This window comes from Varanus komodoensis, unplaced genomic scaffold (genome assembly GCF_004798865.1).
Source record: "Varanus komodoensis strain SLA01 unplaced genomic scaffold, ASM479886v1 scaffold9, whole genome shotgun sequence".
Classification (NCBI taxonomy): domain Eukaryota; kingdom Metazoa; phylum Chordata; class Lepidosauria; order Squamata; family Varanidae; genus Varanus; species Varanus komodoensis.
Genome location: NW_025336598.1, coordinates 685,164 through 693,593, shown reverse-complemented (window position 1 = coordinate 693,593; position 8,430 = coordinate 685,164). Strand labels below are relative to the sequence as shown.

At 39.4% G+C, this 8,430-nt stretch overlaps 1 long non-coding RNA gene across 1 annotated transcript in view; it reads left to right on the top strand.

Annotated features, from left to right (window-relative positions):
* The window catches only part of LOC123016899, a 24,271-nt gene that overhangs the window by 12,137 nt on the left and 3,704 nt on the right, over nt 1-8,430 (top strand). Inside the window, exon 3 of the long non-coding RNA XR_006413490.1 lies at nt 4,932-4,940. This is a non-coding gene — a long non-coding RNA (uncharacterized LOC123016899). The remainder of the gene's footprint in view (nt 1-4,931; nt 4,941-8,430) is intronic.

Sequence of the window (8,430 nt, the reverse complement as noted above, 5' to 3'; positions counted from 1 at the left end):
GTCCTAACTGTCAGGAAGTGCTTCCTGGCAGTTAGGACCCCGAGGGTGTGGAATGGGCTTCCACAAGAGGTCGTTGAGGCCCCATCGGTGAGGGTGTTCAAAGATAGGCTGGACATGCACATGGTGGGCATGTTGTGAGCGGAGCCGGCTGGAGCCGGGGGTCAGACTAGATGGCCCGGGAGACCCCTTCTGACTGGCTCTGTTTCTATGTTCTATGTTTCTTTTCAAATAAACATAGGTCGTGGTCCAGAATTGATATGATTTGGATAACCCCAGACTTAGTACCAGACCTGTTAGAAGCTGAAATAGAGACAAATGCCTGGGCAGATTATAACCCTGTAACTATGACATTGAAAGGGACAGTAAAAATGCCCAGATGGATGTTAAATAAAGCCTTATTAAAGGATAAAAAAAATCAAAGAGGAGATAAATAAGGAAATGGAAATATTTTTTCAAATCAATAAGTTTGAAGAAACCTCTTTGCAAAATGTTTGGGACACAGCTAAAGCCTATGTCAGAGGGCTGATAATAACATACTCAGCAAAAATAAAGGAGAAAGCAGGAACGATCTAAGTTAATAGAGGAATTGACGAAGCTTGAACAGGAGCTACAGAAAGATCCATCCAAAAAAGACCTTAAGGTACAAATGAATATTTTAAAACACAAACTGAATCTCTTGGATACAAATGAACTTACCAAGCAAATGAAATTGACTAAACAGAATTTTTTCGAAAATGCTAACAAACCAGGGAGATGGTTAGCTTATAAAGTAAAGAAGGAAAGAGAGAAGAGACTAATATGTAAACTGAAGGATGGAGAAGGAGGATTGCAAGTACAAAGTACACATATTAGAAAAATAGAGGAAGAATTCTTTGCAAAGCTGTACCAGAATAAAGAGACTTCAACTGAGAAAGTTAATGAGTATATCCGAAAGGGAAATCTACCAAAACTACCAGAGAAATACCAAAAAGCACTAAATGAAGAAGTACAATGACGAAAGTAATTGAGGCAATTAAGAGTCAAAAGAATGACAAAACTCCAGACCTGGATGGGTTACCAGCAGAATTCTATAAAACTTTTGAAGGAATCTTGTCTATGCTTCTTCAGGATATATGGAACGCAGATTGCTAGATGCTAAAATACCAAATACTTGGACAGAGGCAAATATTACATTAATACCGAAAGAAGACACGGACTTGACACAGATCCAAAACTATAGACCCATATTACTATTAAATGTGGATTACAAAATTTTTGCCTCTGTAATGGCAGAAAGACTAAAGAAGTATTTAACAGACTTTATACATCCAGACCAAAATGGCTTTTTACCTAAAAGACAAATGAGGAATAATATGAGAATTATCTCGGACATTTTAGAGTATTACGAGGTACATTCTGAAAAATCAATGGCATTGTTATTCATGGATGCACAGAAGGCCTTTGATAATGTTAATTGGCAATTTATGAAGCAACAACTAGTTCAAATGAAGCTTGGTGAAAAATTTATTAATGCGATATTAAGCATCTATCAAAAACAGTCTGCTAGGATTATAATTAATGGAGAATTTACAAACACTATAGACATACAAAAGGGCACAAGGCAAGGATGCCCTTTATCACCACTGCTGTTTATATTGATCTTAGAAGTGTTAAACGGAAATATGGATATTAAAGGCACTAGAATTAGAGATGAAAGCTATAAATTGCAAGCATTTGCAGTTGACTTAGTTTTTATAATTGAGGAACCCTTGGTAACAATGTCTAAACTTTTTTTGTTTGATTGAAGAATATGGCGATGTTACTGGGATGAAAATAAACAGAGATGAGACGAAATTGTTAGTAAAAAAATCTTACACTGGAGCAAGAAAAAATCTGGTGGAACAAGTAGAACTTCAAATTGCTAGAAAGGTTAAATATTTGGGAATTTTTCTTACAGCTAAGTGCACTACATTGAAAGAAAACGATTATGATAAACTATTTAAGGAAATTAAGAGTGATTTGGAAAAATGGGCTAATTTGAAATTATCCTTGTTGGGAAGAACAGCGCTAGTTAAAATGAATATATTACCAAAGCTTTTGTTTTTATTCCAAATGATTCCCATAAAAATTGATAAAAAATTATTTGACGATTTAAATATCCAAATCTCAAGATTTATATGGAAAAAGAAAAAACCAAGGATTAAATCAAAAATGCTACAGGAGGCTAAAGGGAACGGGGTTTTGGTCTTCCTGATTGGATGTTGTATTATCAAGCTTCTGTTTTAACGTGGCTAAAAGAATGGGTAACCTTAAGAAATAAGAGAATCTTGTATTTTGAAGGGCATGATTTGCAAATGGGTTAGCATGCCTATATGTGGTATGAAACGGCTAAGGAACATGGCTCTTTTTTAAGTCATTATATTGGGAAATCATTAATGTTGGTGTGGGAAAAGTTAAAGATAAAACTGTATACTAAATTACCAAGATGGCTCTCACCTATGGAAGCTCTTGTATATCCAAATGCATTGAATTTTGATACAATTGTGAGATATGATGACATTTTGGATAATGATGGAGGATTGCAATTGAATCAAGAAATACAAGAACAAGGAATTAATATTTCTTGGTGGCACAAGGTTCAGATGCAATCGAGATATGCTAAAGACTATAGAATGTGGGGCTTCTAGAAGGAGTTAACAGCATTTAACCACGTGATTTTCAAATCAGATGAGAAAATGATTAAAAGATTGTATAATTTTCTTCTAGATAGGAGAATGGAAGATGAACAGGTTAAGAAAACTATGATAATGTAGGCACAAAATTTTGGAAATAATACTGAGTTAGAGAAATGGCAAAAGCTGTGGGAAAGAAATATTAAAGTAAAATTAGCAACTTCATACAAAGAAAACCTGTATAAAATGTTTTATAGATGGCATTTGTCGCCAAATAGGTTAGCTAAGATGTTTCCAAATATGTCAAATGGATGTTGGAAATGTAAACACAAACCGGGTACTTTTTATCATATGTGGTGGACCCGTGATAAGGCAAAAAAATATTGGATTAAAATATATAAATGGCTTGAGGAAATGTTACAAAAATCTCTAACATTTAAACCTGAAGTTTTCTTATTAGGCATTATACCTGATGATCTTAACAAACAAGCAATGTATTTGACTCTACATGTAACTACGGCGGCGAGGATTGCATTTACCCAACATTGGAAGGATGAAGAGCCACCTACAAATGAACTGATTCTAAAAAAGATCTTGGACTGTGCAGAAATGGACAGATGGATTTTGTCTCTGAAGGAGAAAGCAGATACATACTTCTATCAAACTTGGGATTCTTTTTATCATTGGCTAGAGAAATGGGACTATGCATAGATTTACATAAGTTTATAGTTTAACATAAAAAGAAAAAATGTGGGGGGCTGACCCAGCAGGTCCAATGTTCTCGATGATTGATGTTGTTTTTAGTTTCTTTTTTGTTAGGTTTATTAAGAATAAAACTTATTCAGAGGAGACAGAGTACCCGAAGGAGGGCCTTCTCTGCGGTGGCACCCCGTCTATGGAATACGCTGCCCAGAGAGCTCCGCCTGGCACCATCAGTATATGTTTTTCTGTGCCAGGTTAAGAGGTTTTTATTTAATCAATATTTTAACAAGTTTTAATATTGAATTTTATTACCATATTTTAATTGCAGCCAGAGTGGGTCGTTAATTTATTTATATTATACTATTGTGTATTGATATTTTATTCGTGTAAGCTGTCCTGAGGCTCTTGCAAAGGACGGCATACAAATATCTTAAATAAATAAAGCAGTGCTATGCTTCCAACAGTTAGCCAACTTAGCCCATATTAAAAAGACATTGTGGCATCTAATACATATGAAACAAAAGTTTTTGCTGAATAAGAAGCAACACTTTTTAGATGGATGCCAATGCAGCAATCCATTGATTGGATAGAACAGGACAGTCCACTTCCTTATTCCATTCCTGCTTGCTCTTGTTGCACCTTAAAAGCCTCCTCACCACTCTTTTAGTTGAGCCAAAGCATTACATAGCTGAAAAAGCATTACATAGCTGAAAAAGTGGACTTAATTAAACAATTGTTGTTAATTTACAAAACAAATATGGAGTATGAATAATAATACCAAAATAAAGAATGTAGTATACATTGGCAAAGATGTTTTTTTCCCCCTACAAATTGGATTCTCTTTTTCTAGACAGGGAGTTGATTTTCTTCTCTCTCTAAACATTCTCTATCGCTACCCAAAATATTTCATCAATCAGATACTTACAGTTATATCACTTTTTATAAATATTCTGTGCTATTTTCCTGTATATGGATGATTTGTTTCATCATTTAGTTGGCAGGGGTTTTCCCAAGCATATATTAAGTATGATATACAGTGGTACTTCGGCTCATGAACACCTCGGCTCACGAACAAATCGGGTCACTAACAAAAATTACTGAAAAATTTTTACTTGGGTCATGAACACTGCTTTGGGTAGCGACAAAGATGGCAGCCATCTCCCCCCCACCCCCAGTGGGGAGATGGCCACGATCACAATTCCACTCATGCAGGGAAGGCGTCCGTGATCAGATGCATGCTGCTGCACTAAAGACGAGTGCAGCAAAGCAGAGCCATGGGGGAGATTGCTGAGAATCCGCTTGTCATTCGTGCAGCCGCATGCCTCGGATCACAGATCGCAGTTGCTTTCATGCAGGAAAGGTGTCTGTGATCAGAGGCACGTGGCTGCACGAATGACAAGCGGATTCTCGGCAATCTGACCCGCGGCTCTGTTTTGCTTCACCCATCTTTAGTGCAGCTGCGCTTCTCTGATCATGGATCACAGTTGCTTTCGTGCAGGGAAGGCGTCCGTGATCAGGGGTGCGCTGCTGCAAGAAAGACAGGAGCTGCAAAGCAGAGCTGCGGGGGAGGTGGCTGAGATTCTGCCTGTCTTTCCTGCAGCAGCGTGCCTCTGATGAGGCACACCTTCCCTGCACAAATGGAACTGCAATCGAGGCCATCTCCCCACCCTCAGTGCACTGTTTGCACCCATCTCTCCCTCCCCCGGTGCGCTCGCAATCATGCCCGTCTCTCCCCCCACTCCCCAGTGTGCCAGAATGATGGGTGCCTGCAGGGATGATGAGCATGTGCAGGGATGACAGACGCAATCTCGGTCGTGCTGGGGGCGGGAGCATGGAGATGGCCGCGCTTGTGCTCGGGGTGTGGGGAGGGGGGAGATGGCCGTGATCTTTGTTGTTGTCACTTTGCTTCACATTTTTCTGATTTAAAAAATGGTAACAGAATGGATTAACCTTATTTACATTGAACCTTATGGGGAAATTTAACTTGGCTCATGACCAAATTGGGTCATGACCAGAGTCCTGGAACAGATTAAGTTTGTGAGCCAAGGTACCACTGTATATGAAGTATTTTCCCTAAATCATTCAAATATTTGTGCCCAAATTCCCTATCTGAACTACTGCTGTAGTTCACATCATCATGTGACCATAATAAATCCTTGATTCAGTAAAGAGGAGACTATCAGGTTTCCAAGGAAAGCCCTTATCAAAGAGAGACTGAATGCCAGATCTGGTTTTAAACACTATTCATGTAACATTTATTCTATGATATGAAGAATAAAGAAGTATAAGAATACACGTTCATCAATCATCAGCAACAATATCAAGAGGCCTCATTCACACTTGCATTCATGCAACACTCATACTCACAGCCAATAGACCCTCTCGGTGATCCACTGGGACTGTGGATGACCAGTAGTAGCGCTGTTCTGGCACACACGGGAGCTGGAAAGCCCAGTCATTTTATACCTTAAAGTTGACTCTATCAGCTTAGTCCAACTGGATCAAACCGTGAACTCCTCTGAGCAGAGCTGACACACAGAATGTACTGGTCTTTATCTTGAACACACGCACTCTTGTCACATTCCATTCTCTCTCTGGATGGTACAGTGTGGGCTTATCTTATCTGTTATGTTCCATTCTCCAACCACTCCCGGCCTCTCCATTTTGCTGCAAAAATACTCAGTCCTGGTCAGTCCCATAAAGCTTTTCAATTCTCCATTTTCTTCTGGGTTTTTAGGCCTTCAGGAACCCATGCACACTGTAACAGTCAATCTTCATAATGCTTATTTGTTTATCTATTTCTTAGATTTTATAACAAATTCAAAGCAGCTTACACCATTCTCCTCCTGCTGCTCTCAATCTTATCCCCACAACAACAATCCTGTGAGGTAGGTTGCGGTAAGAGTCGGTGACTGGCCCAGTTGGATCCATGGCTGAGCAGGGACTAGAACCTAGAAGACCTGAGTCTCAGTCCTGCACCCTTACCCATTATACCACACTGGCTATATTGCAAACAAGAGAGCCAATTTGGCTAATACGGTAGGATATAAATAGATAAATAAACATTTTAAAAAAAAAGACAAAAGACCTTGTTGCATTGTGGTTGAAAGGGGTGTGGTGCTGGCAGTGTTGGCACCCTCGTCCTCATTCTTGAGGAAGGTGAAACATTGAAAAGGACTGGAAGCCTCTAAAATGTCTCAATTAAGCTTAGATCTCCTCAGGCAATGATTTACAATGAATATTCAAGGAAATCAGTGTAAGAAAAACATCTCCCTTCTTTCTTCAAGCTTTTCAGAAAGATAAAAGACAAAGAAGATTAAGAGACTAAAAGTCAACCAGAGTAGTCACAGTAGTTTTCATGTTAGTGGGATGCATATATATTAAAGGAAAAATCTCCAGAAAGGTAACTGGAGAGGCAATTAAAAGAAATACAGACCTAGATGATAAAAATGCAGGTGGCTTAAGAGTTCCTCAAGGAGATATGGAATAGTGCCTTCCTCCACAAAAGACCAAATTAAAGCAGAATATTAAATTTTGCTCCTTCATGGATCACTGCCTTGTCATGGCGAAGGGGCTTGCGTAGCTCAATGAAGCTATGAGCTATGCCGTGCAGGGTCACCCAAGACGGACAAGTCATAGCAGAGAGCTCTGACAAAACGTGATCCACTGGAGAAGGAAATGGCAACCCACTCCAGAATCTTTGCCATGAAAACCCCATGGACAGTACCAAAAGGCAAAAAGATATGACGCCGGAAGATGAGCCCCTCAGGTCAAAAGGTGTCCAATATGCTACTGGGGAAGAGCAGAGGGCTAGTATTAGTAGCACCAGAAAGAATGAAGCGACTGGGTCAAAGCCAAAAGGACACTTAGTTGCAGATGTATCTGGTGGTGAAAGGAGAGTCTGATTCTGTAAAGATCTATACTCCATAGGAACCTGGAATGTAAGATCCATGAATCAAGGCAAGCTGGATGTGGTCAAACAAGAGAGGACAAGACTGAACATCTACATCTTAGGAATCACTGAACTAAAATGGACAGGAATGGGTGAATTTAATTCAGAGGACCATCAGCTATACTACTGTGAGCAAGAATCCCTCCAAAGAAATGGAGTAGCCTTCATAGTCAATAAAAGAGTAGGAAAAGCAGTACTAGGATACAATATCCAAAATGACAGAATGATCTCAGTTCGAATCCAAGGCATTCAACACCACAGTAGTCCAAGTCTGTGCCCCAACCACTGATGCTGAAGAGGCTGAAGTTGACCGGTTCTATGAAGGCCTACAACACCTTCTAGAATTAACACCAAAAAATGATGTCCTTATCATCATGGGGGATTGGAATGCTGAAGTAGGAAGCCAAAAGATAACTGGAATAACAGGCAAGTTTGGCCTTGGAGTACAAAATGAAGCAGGGCACAGGCTGGTAGAATTATGTCAAGAGAATACGATGGTCACAGCAAACACTCTTTTCCAACAACCCAGGAGGCGACTCTACACATGAACATGACCAGACAGTCAACACAGAAATCAGATTGACTATGTGCTCTGCAGCCAAAGATGAAGAAGCTCTACACAGTCAGTAAAAACTAGACCAGGAGCAGACTGTGGCTCAGATCATGAGCTTCTTGTTGCAAAATTTAGGCTTAAATTGAAGAAAGTAGGGAAAGTGCTAGTCCACTCAGGTATAACCTAAATCATATCCCTGATGAATATACAGTAGAGGTGACAAATAGATTTAGGGAATTAGATCTGATAGACAGAGTGCCTGAAGAACTATGGACGGAGGTTCGCAGCATTGTCCAAGAGGTAGCAACTAAAACCATCCCAACGAAATGCAAGAAAGCAAAATGGCTGCCTGAAGAAGCTTTACAAATAGCTGAGGAAAGAAGGGAAGTGAAAGGCAAGGGAGAAAGAGAAAGATACACCCAATTGAATGCAGAATTCCAGAGAAAAGCTAGAAGAGATAAGAATGCCTTCTTAAATGAACAGTGCAAAGAAATAGAAGAAAACAATAGACTAAGGAGGACCAGAGATCTCTTCAAGAAAATTGGAGATATGAAGGAAATGTTTCATGCAAA